This window comes from Centrocercus urophasianus, unplaced genomic scaffold (assembly GCF_019232065.1).
Source record: "Centrocercus urophasianus isolate 14NV4802_14NV808 unplaced genomic scaffold, USGS_Curo_1.0 seq_22, whole genome shotgun sequence".
In the NCBI taxonomy this organism is placed as follows: domain Eukaryota; kingdom Metazoa; phylum Chordata; class Aves; order Galliformes; family Phasianidae; genus Centrocercus; species Centrocercus urophasianus.
In genome coordinates, this window is record NW_024884778.1 from 6,143,233 (window position 1) to 6,157,808 (window position 14,576).

General features: G+C 46.8%; 1 protein-coding gene across 2 annotated transcripts in view; it reads left to right on the forward strand.

The window, feature by feature from the left end:
• The window catches only part of PRICKLE2 (prickle planar cell polarity protein 2), an 88,499-nt gene that overhangs the window by 35,585 nt on the left and 38,338 nt on the right, over window positions 1-14,576 (forward strand). Inside the window, exon 1 of one of the 2 annotated variants that reach the window (XM_042823630.1) lies at window positions 5,163-5,297. The exons of the other annotated variant lie outside the window; for it this stretch is intronic. The gene's annotated coding sequence lies outside the window, so the exon portion shown is untranslated. Of the gene's footprint in view, window positions 1-5,162; window positions 5,298-14,576 lie in introns of those variants that run through there. 2 annotated transcript variants of the gene reach the window in all.

Below are 14,576 nucleotides of genomic sequence, written 5' to 3' on the forward strand. Positions count from 1 at the left end.
GACTCTCAAGTGATTTTGCAGAGTGTGGATACGGTGCAGCCAGGGTTTCCAAAAAATCTGCAATATCTTGAAATCTATACAGGATCTTATCCTGCTGGGCTTAATTTTAGACTATAGAGTGTATCATTCAAGGAGGAGAAATGGGTTTGCAGTGTGCTGTATTTAATCAAGTGCAGCAAAAATCTGTTGCAGGCATCGTTCATCCTCGTGAGCCAATATTTGTTTCCATTTTAGCTATAGAAAAACCCAGCTCCAGCTCAATGGGCTTCTTCATTGTGCAGATCTGGTGTCAGTGGGATTATTGCTCTAGGCAGGTGCAGGCTGGCTGGTGGGGCAGTTTTGTTTTGTTTTGTTTTTAATGGGGTTGCAATACTGAGAACTGTATTCAATTGTTGTGAGAATGGCAAGGGCTCAGGGTTTGGGGATGGGAAAGCACACGCTGTTCTTGTGTTGGCTTCCAAAGGATGAGATGCATCCTGAGACCCTGAGCCATTATGTTTCCAGGAGTGAGAGGGTTTCAGGTGCATGCTTTTCTTGGAGAGCAATGAGAGGTGATGGGAGCTGGGTGAGATGATTCCACCCTATACTGTGGTAATGGACCAGGTTGTCCAGCTGTAAGCATCTCTTCTGCATGGGTCATGCCAAAGCCTAAGCTGTGGGTAGCAGAGTGGTTGCAGCTAGAAAACATTTTATGGTTTAATGAAGATTTCTATAAACTAGTATGATTTCACCAAGCTGGACCTTGTCTAGCAGGGCCCATGGCAATGTGTATGAAGAGCACTAGCCCAGTGCAGCTTCAGCCCCTCCAGTAGCTGCTAGAGCAGCCAGGATCCTTGCTGACAGAAATGTGGGGCTGGCAGGTAGAAAATCCAACCCTTGTGTATGGTGTTAATGAAACACTCAGCTTCATACCCAGAGCCCTTTGTGTGGAGGAGCTGTTTGGATTTATCACTGCACGAGGCTCAGCAACACAGGACTTACGTGGCTTGGGAAAGAATTCTAGTAATGGCCACAAATGGACCTCTCCTGTATCTCGTTTCCAGCAGCCTTTAATTCAAGAAACAGTTTCTGTCACTCTGGGTTCTGTCACAGGCAGAGAAATGGCTGATGGAGAAACAAGCGATGGGCCCTGAGCTGTGGGGAGGGGTGGTTGGATTCTTCTTAATTTGATGCATTAAAAAACATAATCTCCTGATTCTGTTCTGAGCGCCGTCGCTGCCTCATATATCTGCGTGTCCTACAGCAGTGAGTTCTCCAGCTTCGCACGAGCCTGGAGCGATGTCTTGTGAGCCAAAAAAATAAAAAGCAAGGCGAGGAGGGGGCAGGGAGGGATGTGATGCCAAGTGGAACAGCTCTGTCTTACCCACCCCGGAGAGAAATCATTCGGATGCTGAAAGAGACAGGCTCCGTTGCGCAGATTAATGTGCAGTGTTTGGAAGCAGCCAGGAACATTTTATTCGCTCGTGGCGAGGTGGGAAGGAGCTGGGCAGTTCATCTCTGCAGAAGCCATTCCTTTCCCTAAGAGGGCATTTAGAGAAAAAAAAAGAGTACAGAGGTCTCTGGGAGCGCTCAGGCACTTTAATTGGCTGAATAGAGCACTTTTTAGTTGGGATTAATATGGATATTCCTTAATAACCTGTCACCTTGTCAGGAGTGTCAGGGTCAGGATTGCAAGGCTGCTTGCAGCTGAAGTTCTCGCCTTTCCTTCTGGTTTTTATTATTACAATAGCTCCTGTTATTGCATATTCAGAGGCATAGGAAGATGGCGTTGGTTTCTGCTTTTCTTTCCTTGCAAGTAGTGAGGGAGCCAGAAAGATGCACCAGATCGGTTTTTAGAGAAAGGCTGCTTTGAAAAGATGAATGCTTTGGTTTTCTGGGACTGGGGAGACTCCAGTGCTGCCCGCACCTGGGGCACCCCAGACCAGACCAGTACCTGCTGGTTGGAGCCTCTGGACGCACACAGCATAAACATGGGAGCACAAAGCCAAATCCTAGACAGAACACGAAGAAAACAAGTGATTTAGCAGCACTCAAGATGGCTTCAAAGACCTTCAGCCCATAAGCATCATCACAAGTATTTTGCCACTGCTCTAGCTGCCTTTCATCTTCCAGTGGCCACCAGGCAGGGATGCCTGCAGGGAGCAGGCCGCTCCTTTGTGCAGCTGTTGGGGGTTAATTTGTTTTTCACCCTTTCCATCCTTTTCTCACCATCCTTCCCCTCCCTGCAGTTTCAGCGCAGCCCCAGCAGCCCACCTCCTCAATCAGTGCACATCATTTCCACAAGCCTTCCTGGGAGCAGTATGGATGCACTCTGAAGGCTTCTCCAGCTTTGCCCTCCTGAAGCAATTACCTCCCCTCTTGGATAACCACCATCTCGCCTGCCCCAGGAGAGCTGTCTGCAGAACCAGGGGAGCTGAAGCCTTCCCTGCTCCCTAACAGCGCAGCTGATAAAGTCTCAGTGAGGAATTTGCTGCTATAATTACTCTCATTTATCCATAGATAATTTTGATAGAGTTGCCCTTGCAGATCCCACTGTCATCAGTGCTCTGCGAGCTGCCCTGTTAATTGTAGTGGGAATTAATGGGAGTTAAAGGTGCTGTGAGCCTGGCTCTGAAGAGAGCAGCACCAAGGGGAATGCAGAACTGGAGCTGTGCTGTGCTGCCCTTCAGGCTGCTGGTAAAGCAGTTCCTGGGTAAAAGTGGGTGTGGAGGAGGTAGGTTTGAGCATAAGCACAAGATTAAGAGCCTAATTGCAGGGAGTGTGAGCGCATGTGCATTTTCATTGCATGCATGCTGTAATTAGCAAAGACTTTCAGATTAACAAGGGGGAACAGGGCCACTACTCACAGCCTTTGTGGTGGCTGTCATCAAAAGTGCTGGGATGAGGCCATCTCTTGATGGTGCTCCTGTGGTGTAAATTGATTTATCACCCTTGATGGGAAGTGAGTTGGAATCAAAGCATCCCTGCTGCTGCCTGACACCACCTGAGGTCCGGGCTGTCTCCAGGTATTATCAAACAGCCATAGACACAGCACAGAGCACTTCCTCCAAGTTATCTTTGCAGAGAAGTTTACTTAAAGATGCTGTCTAGCCTGCAGAGATGAAAAGAGTAATGTGTCTTACCTGTACAGAAGATCCATAAAGTCTTTAAATATGAGAGTCACATAGAGACCATCCTTAGAAGTTCATTAAGGATAATGCAGCACGTTGCTTTTAAATGCTCTTTCTTATCTGTGCGTTCAAAATGCACACCCAGACTGTGGTTTGGAGCAAAGGGCAGTGATTAGACAGTGCTGTTAATAAAGAGCATGTTCCTGGGAAGGAGAGAAAGATAATGCAGAATGAGGCACTTTTTAAACAATGAATGGAAGATGAACAGCACTTAATCAGTTCCATGTGTGTATGTCAGGGTGTTTTAAAGTCTGTTTGATGGGTTTTGGACTCATCTGGTATGGAGGAGGGGCAGTTTCTCTGCAGTGTTTGCAAGCAAACAGTTTGCGCATTGGTAAACACGATGAAGTCCTGCTGCTGAGTGCTTTGCAGGCTCTGTTGCTGCCTAAATACAAACCGTACCCCCAGATCACCAATGTGATTGCAAAGCAGGGAGTGAAAGCCCCAGGTGCAGGGAGGATATATGCTTAGGACAAGGGAAACACCTTTCATAAATTGTGAATGCCTTGTTGGGCCCTTTGGGATGGGATTTAAGAACAGGAGAGAGTACATTTGCAATGCTGCTGCCCATGTCTCTGGGTAGGCAGCTCTACCGTGGTTTGTTATGGGGATGCTCCCTGCTGTCTCTCATGGCAAGGTGCTACCGTTCACCTGCCAGAAGCGAAGCAATAAGGAAAGCTCAGACTTGCAGTACAAGGGTGGGGAAAGCCTATTTTGGGTCGGCTGTCAGTCAGCTTGACACTAATTGGTTGCAGTAAGTAATCGTTCTCCGTGTAAATTAGGCTCCAATTTCCTCTGTAGTCTGTCTGCTGTGTGGGCTTTGGGCTCTAATGAGGTTCTCACGTGGGGAACCTGGTTTGTAGCTGCTTTTGTTCCTGGAGATCCAGCCCAGCCCTCCCCACTGGGGGTGCTCTTTGGTCCCTCTCCTCAGCGGCATGGCTCTAGGGCTCCCTGTGTTGCCCAGTCCAAAATAATAACTTCGGTTTAATGCATGTTTGGATTATTTCTAACTTTAAAACTTGCAAAGGGACTTATTAGACGTACAATGGGAATATCCCTCAGAAATGTTCCCTCTGAATGGCTTGGAGCCCTGTTTGCTTCCCCATGAATGGAGCCCATTCAGCCCTAACCCCTGCCGTGGCTGTGGAGCTGCCTGCACCTGGCCCTGCAGCCATACACCTGGAGCACGCAACTCTGGGCCCCTCTGTTAGAACGTAACCACGCACGCATGCAAAGCTCACCCAGATGCTGGTTTGCGTCTTGGAGACACTCCAGCGCTGCGTATCTGTAATGAAGCACAGAAATCTGCATTTACACAAGGGGCTGTTATCCAAGGCCACCCATTGTTTGCAAATGGGCAAATGCCCTGCTCATAGGGCAGTTCTGGGGCTGCTGCTATGAGGGATGGCCAGATCTGTGTGCTGGGTCCCGACAGTTAACGTCTGCTGGAAAGGAGAACCATATGTGTGTACTAGGCAGGCTGCTCTTTGCCAGGAGTGCTAAGTGATTCAGCAGTTTGCTTTGTGAAATTTGGTGCAACTTCAGGAACTGTGCTCTCACCACTTCTATACTCTCCTTACACACTGCAGTCATGCCCAAAATGTCGGTGTATGGTTGGACAGTGTGATACGTACTGCTTTTATTGGCCTTAGCAAGGCTACATGCAGAGAGGGGCTGGTGGTTGGTTTTCTGCAGGAAGATAGAGGTTTCTTAGAAATGTGCAGGGGAGAAAGAGGTGAAGCAAACCGAGCGTGGGTTTTTGATTGCTTCTCTTTCTGTGCTTTGCACACAGACAAGGTAAATGTGCTCAGACCTCTAGTCAAAACTGTGAGGGATGCTGGCTCCACTGAGAGCTAAATTTGGGTAAAGGGAGAGGATTGGATTAAGGCTTACAATTTTCACCAATAAGCTAAAAACGGCGGTGGGCGTCACTCTGCGAGCTGGGGAAGCAGCCGCGAGCTCCAACTCCCCAGATGACCTCCGGCAGCCAAAGGCACAGCGGCTGCAGCAGGATGCAGCCCGGCCCTGGCACCAGCCTCAGCGCCGAGCTCAATCCCAGCCTCTTGCCTACCCCTGCACCATACCTGGGGGGCTTTCGGCATGTGACCTGCGTGCCCGTTTAGCCCAGTAAGTAATCACCCTCCATTTACAGCATATGAAAGTGTAAGCTCTTTTAGTGCTGTATAAATATTTGCATTGGGAAATGATTTTCTTTCCAGCTCGGGTTTCCACCCGCACTGTGCTACCCGCCGTGTGCAGTGCTCATTGCCCCTGTGCTGTTGGGGCAGCATGGGGCTGGCGCTTGGACCTATGGGCACCATACAGCTTTTAGGGGCTCTGCTGTCCCAGCTTCTGAACCTCTGCTGCTTTCATACTCTGCCTAAAAAATCTGAAGTGAGGAACCCTGCAGGAGCCTGGAGCTTATCTTCAGTGCTCGCTCTCCAGACATGGTGTGTGTCTTCTCAGCTGCTGCAGGGATTTGCGTGGCATGACAGAATGTGAATTCCGAACCTTTGGCAGCTGTGTTTAATAGAGAGGAAAGGGTTATTTTTAACTTTTGGATGTTGCTTTTTTTTTCTTTTTTTTTTTTTTTTTTTTTCCCCTGAGTTATTGTAAATTCCGGAGAAAATGTCCAATTTATTTGAGGCAAAACAAAGGTTTCTTTTAAGTGAAACAAAGGCTTCAAAGTCCTTAATCAAGCTTTCTGGATTCAATTGCTTTCAAATGCTTTTGGAATTAAGCAGAGAGGAAGCTGCATTTTACAACTGGGCCACTCAGTGACAAATTATGTGTTTGGTTGGAAAAAAGGATTCCGACATGAGAGGAGCAGGAATCTGCACTGAGCTGCTTGTTTACCTCTGTTTGTGTTTGTTTAAGCAGTGCAAATGATCTGTGTGCCTCCCTCTGGAAGCAGATGTTTCTATCCATGCATCTGGTGGGGCAACTGGTGAGACAGGCAGGGTGCTGGCGTGCATGCATACAGACCCAACACACATTGCGTTGGGTGGGAGCCTTAAAATATTCGGATGGCAAAACGTGGGAGTGTGGGGCTGTTGGGGGAAAAGTGCTGAGTGAGCCTGGGTGGTGACAGATGTAGATTTCTGGTTCCGTGTGTTGTAGGAGAAAGTAGCTCTCAATGAGAATAAATGTAGAATGGACGAGTGCAGGGAGCTGATGCGTTGCTGCATCCCCTGGAGGAGCACAGCACGTCCCATGAACAGCCATAAAGATGCCAAAAGAGAGAAATGCCCATGGCTCGACCTGTTGGGCTGTGTTTCTTTTAGAAGCTGCTTCCCCCTTGTTGGGCAGACACAGGGCTGCATCCCACAGCAGGACTGCGCTTGTTCGTGGGGCAAATTCCTTTGGAAGTGTGAATCATTGAGTTGGGATTTTTGCGGTGGAGGCTGGGAGATGATTAAATGTTCTGTCTGCAGGAAATTACCAGGAGATTTCAGTATTTTCCTGAATCAGCCTCAGATGGTGTGCAGCTTTTGGTTAATACAAGCAAGCAGTGTTACGTGGAAGTCCCTGGGCTCAGCTGCTGGCAGGGCTGGACCCAATGAGTTCCTTACAGCTCTGTTGTGAGAGTGTATTTGTGCTCTGGTACCATTTAAATAATGGCAGCAGCATGCTGATTCCTCTAATGATCTTGATTAAATTATCGGCTATTTCCTTAATTAGTTACTTGATCTACGTGCACCTCAAATTAGTCTGTTCACATAAAGAAAGAAAGAAAGAATGAAAAGAAATCTCCCTCTTTTTCACTTTTTAAGTATTTTCCTTGCCAGCTCTCCTTGCAGCTACTATCTCATTTGGGTGTTGCTGGCTCAGGGCTGGCTTGCTTGGGCCCCCAAAAAAGCTTCTTATTTTGGGGTCCTTTGATGGCCTTTCCAATAGTGCTGAGACTGGTGACCTGGAAGCCCTCCAACCATCTCAGGCCAGTGGTGGACATTGTGCCAGTCTTCTCTGGTGTGTCACTGAGAGATGGGCATCCGTGCTCCCCAGGGGCTTGCTGCTCTGGCAACTGGGAATTTAAAAAGTGATGGTGTAAGTGTGTGTCTGTTCCTGTGTTATGCAGATAGAGGGATATGTAGAAGCAGACTTCTTGAATGCGCTGTTTCCATGTATTAACAATGAAAAATATTTGTAACAGTGGAGTTGGCACAGGCTCCTTGCTGCACAGGAGGTTTTGGGTGTGCTCACTGTGCAGCCAGGATGTGCAGTCGTCTTTGGGAAAGCTCACATAATGGGGCACAAGGGAGAGTGTCTTGGGGAGCTCTCCTAGCACCACTTGTTCCCCTCACCTCCGTTTGTTAGAATAGAGAGACTCAATGTGTCCATTTTGGGGACTCCTTGTGGTACACATAGAGTGGCTCATAGCTTTTGTACTCTTAATCACTCTTAATGACGTTCACTCTTAATGATATTCCCCTTGTTAGCCTTATCTTCACACCTCCCTGATGCAGAACTTGCTGAAACAAGGATTGCGTAAGGAGCCTGTATACACTGGAGAGACAGAAGTTGGGACTCTCCCAGCTAAAACAGAACTAAATGCTTGCCCTCCGGTTGAATTTTACTATCGATGCCAAGAAACTATGTATTTGGGATGAATTACCTAAAGCTTAAACATACACAAGTGTTATTCCTTGGAGTCTTCTATATTTTTAGCAGTGCGGCATGAATTTGGGCTGCATTGCTCTGCTAGCAAACCTTCCCATGCCTATGTGATTGCTGGCACCCCGAGCATGGCACTCAGCTGGGACAGCTTTCTGCGTGCATGGGATGTGCAGAACCCCATGCAAAAGTGTGCAGAATGGTTGGTGGGAAGTATTCCAAAATACCAATTGCAGTGGCTTGGAAGGCAGAAAATACCCTAGCAGTTTTACGTCTTGATTCCTAAATGGTTGTCCTGACTCTGGAGGTGGTGAGCTCTCACGGTCCAACGTCCTGAGATGTTGGAGTGTGGCCAAGAGTTGCAATGCCAAAGGGCGATGGTGATGCTTCTGGGAGAGGATGGGGCAATCCCAGCCCTCCCTGTGTCCATCTGGGATTGTTTGCTTAGCCACAGCCGAATAATGGATGTGCTCTCAGGCTTCAGATGTGGGAATAGCAGCCCAGCCCCTGTTTTGTGTGTAGGTGGCAGAGCAGAGCTGGCCATGGCAGTGGTTCCCAGGTGTGGCTGTATCTAGGCAGTATGGGCAGTGTGCCTCATTGGGGTTGGAACCTCCACATGCAATTAAGAAAGCCAAGGGACGGCAATATCAGACAAGTAACTACAGTCAAAAAGAAACTGTGGTGCTGGCTTATTCCCCTGCCTTTATCTATATGTCCTGAGAGGGAGCAGAGATTGAATACTTGCTCCAAAAGGGCTGGATTTTTCTTGATGTTCCCCTGAGGTTTGCTTTTGGGTTCTATCCCTTTTAGTGTTGGTTTCTGTGCTGACATTTCCAACTCAATGCAAAGATAAAAACAAAAGGAAGATGGGCTTTAGTAATGAGGGGTCTGTTTAGCCAGGGGAGGACTCACAAGAAAATGTGCACTGAATATTCATGGAGCTGTATCCATTAACATTTTCACTGTGCTGGCCCTGGGCAGAGCAGGAAAGCTGTCAAGAAGTGGAGCTGCTGTGTTTTGCAGCAGAGGGAAGGTGAGGGCTCTCACCTTATTGCAGGCTTCTTTCCTGGATCTGGACTTGCAGCAGCGAGTGAGTATTTCCACAGTTTCACTTAGAGTCCTGAAAATGCTCACAGTAAATATTTCAGGCCTGATTTCTCTGCCTGGCATTAATTCATCTCCTCGCCTGTGTGAGTGCGGGTGGCTGACACCGGTCCCCTGATTCACAGGCAGGCAATTAAAGAGATAAGCTGAAGTGACTTCATGTGCCTCCTTTTTAGATTGCACAACTTGGAGTTGCTTTAAAGGGATGGGATTAGAGGAGATTGAGCCCTCAGCTGCTGCCTGGGGCTTGTGTCCAACATCAGCTGTAGGTATCAAGTCAGGGAGTGCATTGTTCGTCATGTGAAATTGTGCCAGGAGGATTAGAACTGATGATAAAATGGCATTAACACTTGCTTCATTAATGGGGTAGAAGGCATCAAATTATTCTGGTGGCATAAATCTAAAATATTTCCTGTATTTTGTAAGCTGCTTAATTGATTGAGATATATTTGCTCGCTGGCTGTTGCATCCTGGGCTACAGGGATCATGCCAGTAAGTGAAAAGTCTGAAGCCATGGCTGTTTGGTAGATTTAGATGAGTTGGGGTGTTGTTCTAGATAGGTCCTAGGATACCTTTTTCTAGACTGTACTACTTGCCAATGTCTGTCATATTTGGGGGTTGGAGTGGAAGCCTTGTGTGCATGATGCTGGCCATGTCCCTTTCATGCTGGCCGTCTGCTACAAGCTCTCTGCATGGAAGGGAAAAGTGCCTCAGAGCATCATGAGACCAACTTGGTATTCTGTCTGCAAACGTAAAAGTGATATATGCAAACATAAGAGAAATACCTGCTTTACCTTTTGTATAAAATAAATGCTATCTTAACTAATGAGCTAATAGATTCACTGTGGATGTCTCTGAGGTCCATTTACATCCTTCAGAGGCTCATTAATTTCCACAGGCGTCAGTGTTCCCAGGCCCTTTGCTTTACCAGAAATGAGCTTCCCCACTCCCAGTCACAGTAAAACTAGCACAAATTGTGTGGCTTGTTCCATCGCATGGCGCTGAGCATTGCTCACTGCACGTCACTGTTGTGTCACACTTTGTCACTTTGCTTGAGCCAAAGCATTGCTGCGTGCTGCATGCATAGGTTTGATTCATGTAAGCTGGTTGTTGACCTTTGTTAACAGGGAAGGCAGCAGCTCAGAGACGCTCAGGCTCTGGTGAACCCCATCACTTGTGTCACAGCAAAAGGCTCTTTTGCTCTTCTTGTTACCTTGGTGTGATGCTTGTCAGGGGAGTACAGATGTGTTTCTTTGCAGCAGTAAATTAAAGCAAGCCTTGTTCTGGCTTCTCATGGCATGGTTTTAACCCTTCAGCATGGTGTTTGTTGACATCCTGGTCCCAGCAGTTCACCGCCTGTTAGCAATTACTGCTGAGCCCTTCAGCCCAGCCTCACCCAGAGCTTATTTTACAGAGGAGTTAAATTTCCTCAATGGTAAACATTTTCTACTTTTGGAGCTTGTCATTATTTGTTTTCTCAGTGCTCTTATTTTCTGAAGCACTGTAGAACCTACACTGTGGGAAACAGCCTTTTGCGTGATGAGCGTAGAGCTCACGCTTCCAAACATCTTCACATCAGGCATGTTATCAGTGTCTAACAGCCACTAAAAATCAGCAGGAGCTCAGTGCTTAACTCCTGCCAAAATATCCAATAGGGCCCGTGCAGCCTACTGTTCCCATTGCCCATCTCTGTAGACAAAAGCCTGGCAGAGTAGGAGAGAGATGGAGCAATCCTCCCCGAGACTGCATTCACAATGTGCCCAGGGTCTTGGAAGCTGCCTGGGTCTAATCCACAACGTACTTTGCTCATTAGGACCCATGGCTGTCACATAAGCATCCTTGCCACCCGACTGTTTGCTGCATTTGTGATGCAGTAATGCCCTCAAACTGATAAGGGGTTGGGTGGTGGAGCAGCATGAGTAAGGTGAATCATTCTCTCCTATCGCAGTGCAGTCCACAAAAGGAGATGAGAAGCAGCAGGTGGTTATTTGGGATATCAGGGCTATGCTGGAGGGCTCAGTCCTCAGCTCTCCAAAACCTGGGAAAGGGTCACTTGAACTCCATAGTGTGTGGCATAAGTCTGACTCCAAGCAGAAAGCTCATCCAACACCCGTGGCAAAACCTGTTGGAAATACTTTACTGCTTTTTATGGAATGGTTTCTCTCTGAGGTTCCGTGGGCCTTAGATTTGTCTCAACTGAGAAGTGATGAGGTTTTGTTCTAAGCCTTGTGTGAAATCAGGCAGGAGCAAAGTGGAGTCCCTATTCAGGACCATCGTTTTGTTTGCTCATGCGAAGGGGCTGCAGAGCAGGGTGGCTGATTTCCCCACATCCTACCTGGAAGGAAAATTTTAATAAAGTCAAAACTTCAAAGCACAGCAAGTGTCAGAATGCTCCTCATCCTCGGGTTTGTGCTACGTGGAGCAGATGCTCGCTGGGGGGAAGGCAGCTGTTGAGCAGTGATTGCTGCTTATTACACTAATTATAACAGTCTCGCCAGTATCGTGAGCTCCCCTTCTCCTTCCCCCATCTGTCTGCTTGGCCATCCATGGCTGCTCATCTTCGAGATAAGGACTGTCTTTCAGGAGGATGCATTTGTATTGCTCAGTGCTGCAGGGAGCCCAGCTGCCCTCCTCTCTGCTTTCCCCTGCTGATACAGGGGGATCATCATGGTTCACACATAGAAGGAATTTGAGGCATTGAGCTGGTTTCTGTGGGCTTATTTCAGAGCCAGGTGAGATGCTGTTTGGGTCATAGTGCTCCCCATCTCCTCTGTGCCATCACAACTTGGGGGAGCAAAGCATTTTGATCCGCACCTTCAGCCTCAAAATTGGCTTCAAAATATCAGCTGTTCTTTTGTCACCTAGCTCTCACTTTGAAGAGCAGCCCGTTCTGAACCATGGAACAATGAGACTTGCTAAGTCTCTAGCAGCATTAATTGCTTCTAAAAGACTGATGTATTTAGTCTGCTAATGTTTAGCAAACGTATTTGTTTTGTCCCTTTGAAGATAATGCTTTGTGCAGCACAGTTTTGTAGGGGGAAAAAAAAAAAAAAGAATGGCCTGTGGCTTTTAGCCTGTTGAACAAATAAGTAGAGGCTGGTAGGAGCAATTGCAGTTGATATTGCTGTTGACCCCCCCCTTAAAAAGTGACTGGGTGCTCTCAGCCCTCCTGGTGCCTGTTGCAGGCAGGTGGCCCTGATAGGCCAGTGCTGGAAGTGCCATGAGCTGGTGTTGTCACGCTGCTGTGGTGAAACTGGTGTCATGCTCATGCTCTTCCATGGGTGGGATGCAACCATGCAATTCCCCAGCTGGGGACAACTGTAAGCTGTGCCTCGTTGTTGTGACGGCATCACCTCCTTGCAAGGTGGTCAACCCAGACCCGATACGGTCTTAATCCTTCCTTTGGAGTCCTGCTCGTTTGGCAGCTGGCTTAGTTGCATTTCCCTGTAGATTGCGATAAGATAAAAGCTGGGCCATGCCTTACAATAAGGGAAACCAGTTTAGGAGATGACAGTTACAGGAGGGAGGGGTTGGGGCTTCTCAACCGCAGCTGCCTTTGATGGGCGCTGTGATTGATTCCGCACCGCGCTGACCTTTTCATGATGGGCTGAGCAGCTCTAATGATCTTGATGGGGCTGGTGATTTGGATATTGTACTTGATGTATAAGGCTTGACATGGCAGTGAGAAATGGGACTAGGAGATGACTGACAGGCCTGTTCTGTTTAGGATGCTGAGGGCACAGGCTGCTTTCCAGTGATTTCTTTCAATGAGAATGTTTTTGCTGGATTATGTTGTAGCAGAGAAGTTGTGCTGTTAAGTATCTGCCTGTATACAGCATCTATGCTGTTAAAAATGATAAGGATGTAGTAAGTTATGATAAGGATGTAGTAACTTGGAGGACAAAAGGCTTACCATTAAAAAAGCTGTTCAAATTATATACTTAAATTAATGAATGTTTAGTGAATTGACTGTACCCTGATTTTAACGCTTGAGCTCCTCAGGCAAATAAAACAACAGAATAGTTTGCACCCATTATTTTTTTGGAACTCACAGTATAAAACATCAAATCTTGGAGATCTTGCAGGCAGCATTAAAAACCTTTTAACTTCCATGAGTTGAGCTCTGTATAAATCACACCCTGGCTGTGGCATATCTCATGGGTGCTTGTGGCAAGAGTAATGAATTTCATGGTTTGTTATGAGCTACTAAAACCAATACAAACACAGAAAACCCATTGTAATCTCAGCATATCATTCAAGGAAGCAATTTCTAAGTATGAACAAATGTCAAGCTATGATAACAAATTGTTGTTCCTAATTAAAAGGAAGAATAGCAAACAACTACTGTCATATGTATCCGATGCCAAGTGGTCTCAGGGACGTGTGGTGTCCAACAAACCTTCATACCAGGACAGTCAGGGTGTAAATCTTGTGATATCCTAAAATGCATTGATCTGATCTGTGCACTCCAGGTCCGTGATCCTGAAGAGTCTGGGTTGGTGAAACTAAATTGAACTGCCATTTTGTATAATTTTATTATTTTAAATTTAATCATCGAATCACAGAATCACCAAGGTTGGTGATCTAAGATCACCCAGTCCACCTATGACAATGTCAAGGTTAGATGAAGTGTAGAAGCCTTGTAATGAGCGGAGTTTGGGGTGGGCCAAACCAATGCCCCACAGCCCATCTGCCCTTCCGAGATGATATTGTATCACCCAGGTCTGCTTCACGCTCTTCAGTAGGAAACAAAAACCCGTTTTGCTACCTTTCTTCCCGCTGAGTGATCCTCTGTGACCCATCTCCCTGCATTTAGAATGGCACTTGGAAATGTGCTGCTTTTGCAGGACTCTGGAATGGCTCACATCTGGCCACCGAGCACAGGGAAAGCTACGCGTGGGAGAAACAAAACGCTGGGGGTTTGCACAGCTTTTGGAGGAAGCAGGTGGAGGCTCCTTGCTGTGCATGGCATAGAGAGAAGCTCTGTGAGCAGACACATTAAACCCTCAGGGCATAAGCAGTGACCTGGAACACCCGATCAGACAGGTTTGAAGCAAAAAAATAAAATAAAATTCATGTAAAGTGACAACAACCCTGGCTGCATCAGGTGGCGAGGTGCATGGTGGCACAGGGCTGTCCTGTAAGTGCATCTTCAGCTTGGTGCAAATGGACAATTAATTTGTCTTACTGATCTGAGGTTTAGATCTTTGGAAAATTTACCATGAGATAAGCTGAAGATTCATGGATTTCCTTTGTAGTGTATTTTCACAGAGCACTTTATTGTTCGTGGAAAGGGCCCAAGAAAAATATTTAATTAAAAAATAGTGCTTTGGGTTTGTTTAGCTTAAGTTTTGATACAGAGCTCTAATGAGGCTTTTGTAAACATTATTAAAGGACACTATTAAAAAGCCTTTAGATGAGGATATTGCCAGGCTAGCAAAGGGGGAAAAATAAAACATAAGCATGCAGATTGTTGTTCACATTCTGTTACAAATTTGATGGTAACATACAAAAATAAAAAGCATCGTAGCGCAGAGTTAAAGCCAGAGGTTATGAAAAGCCTTATTGTTGGTAAGCTCTGCAAAGCTTCTTGCATTAAGGTGATTTAAAGAAAAAAAGGGGGGCGGAGGGGTGATGTGATGCAATGATGGATTGGAATCCAGTCTGCAGCTCCAGCATTGGGGACAG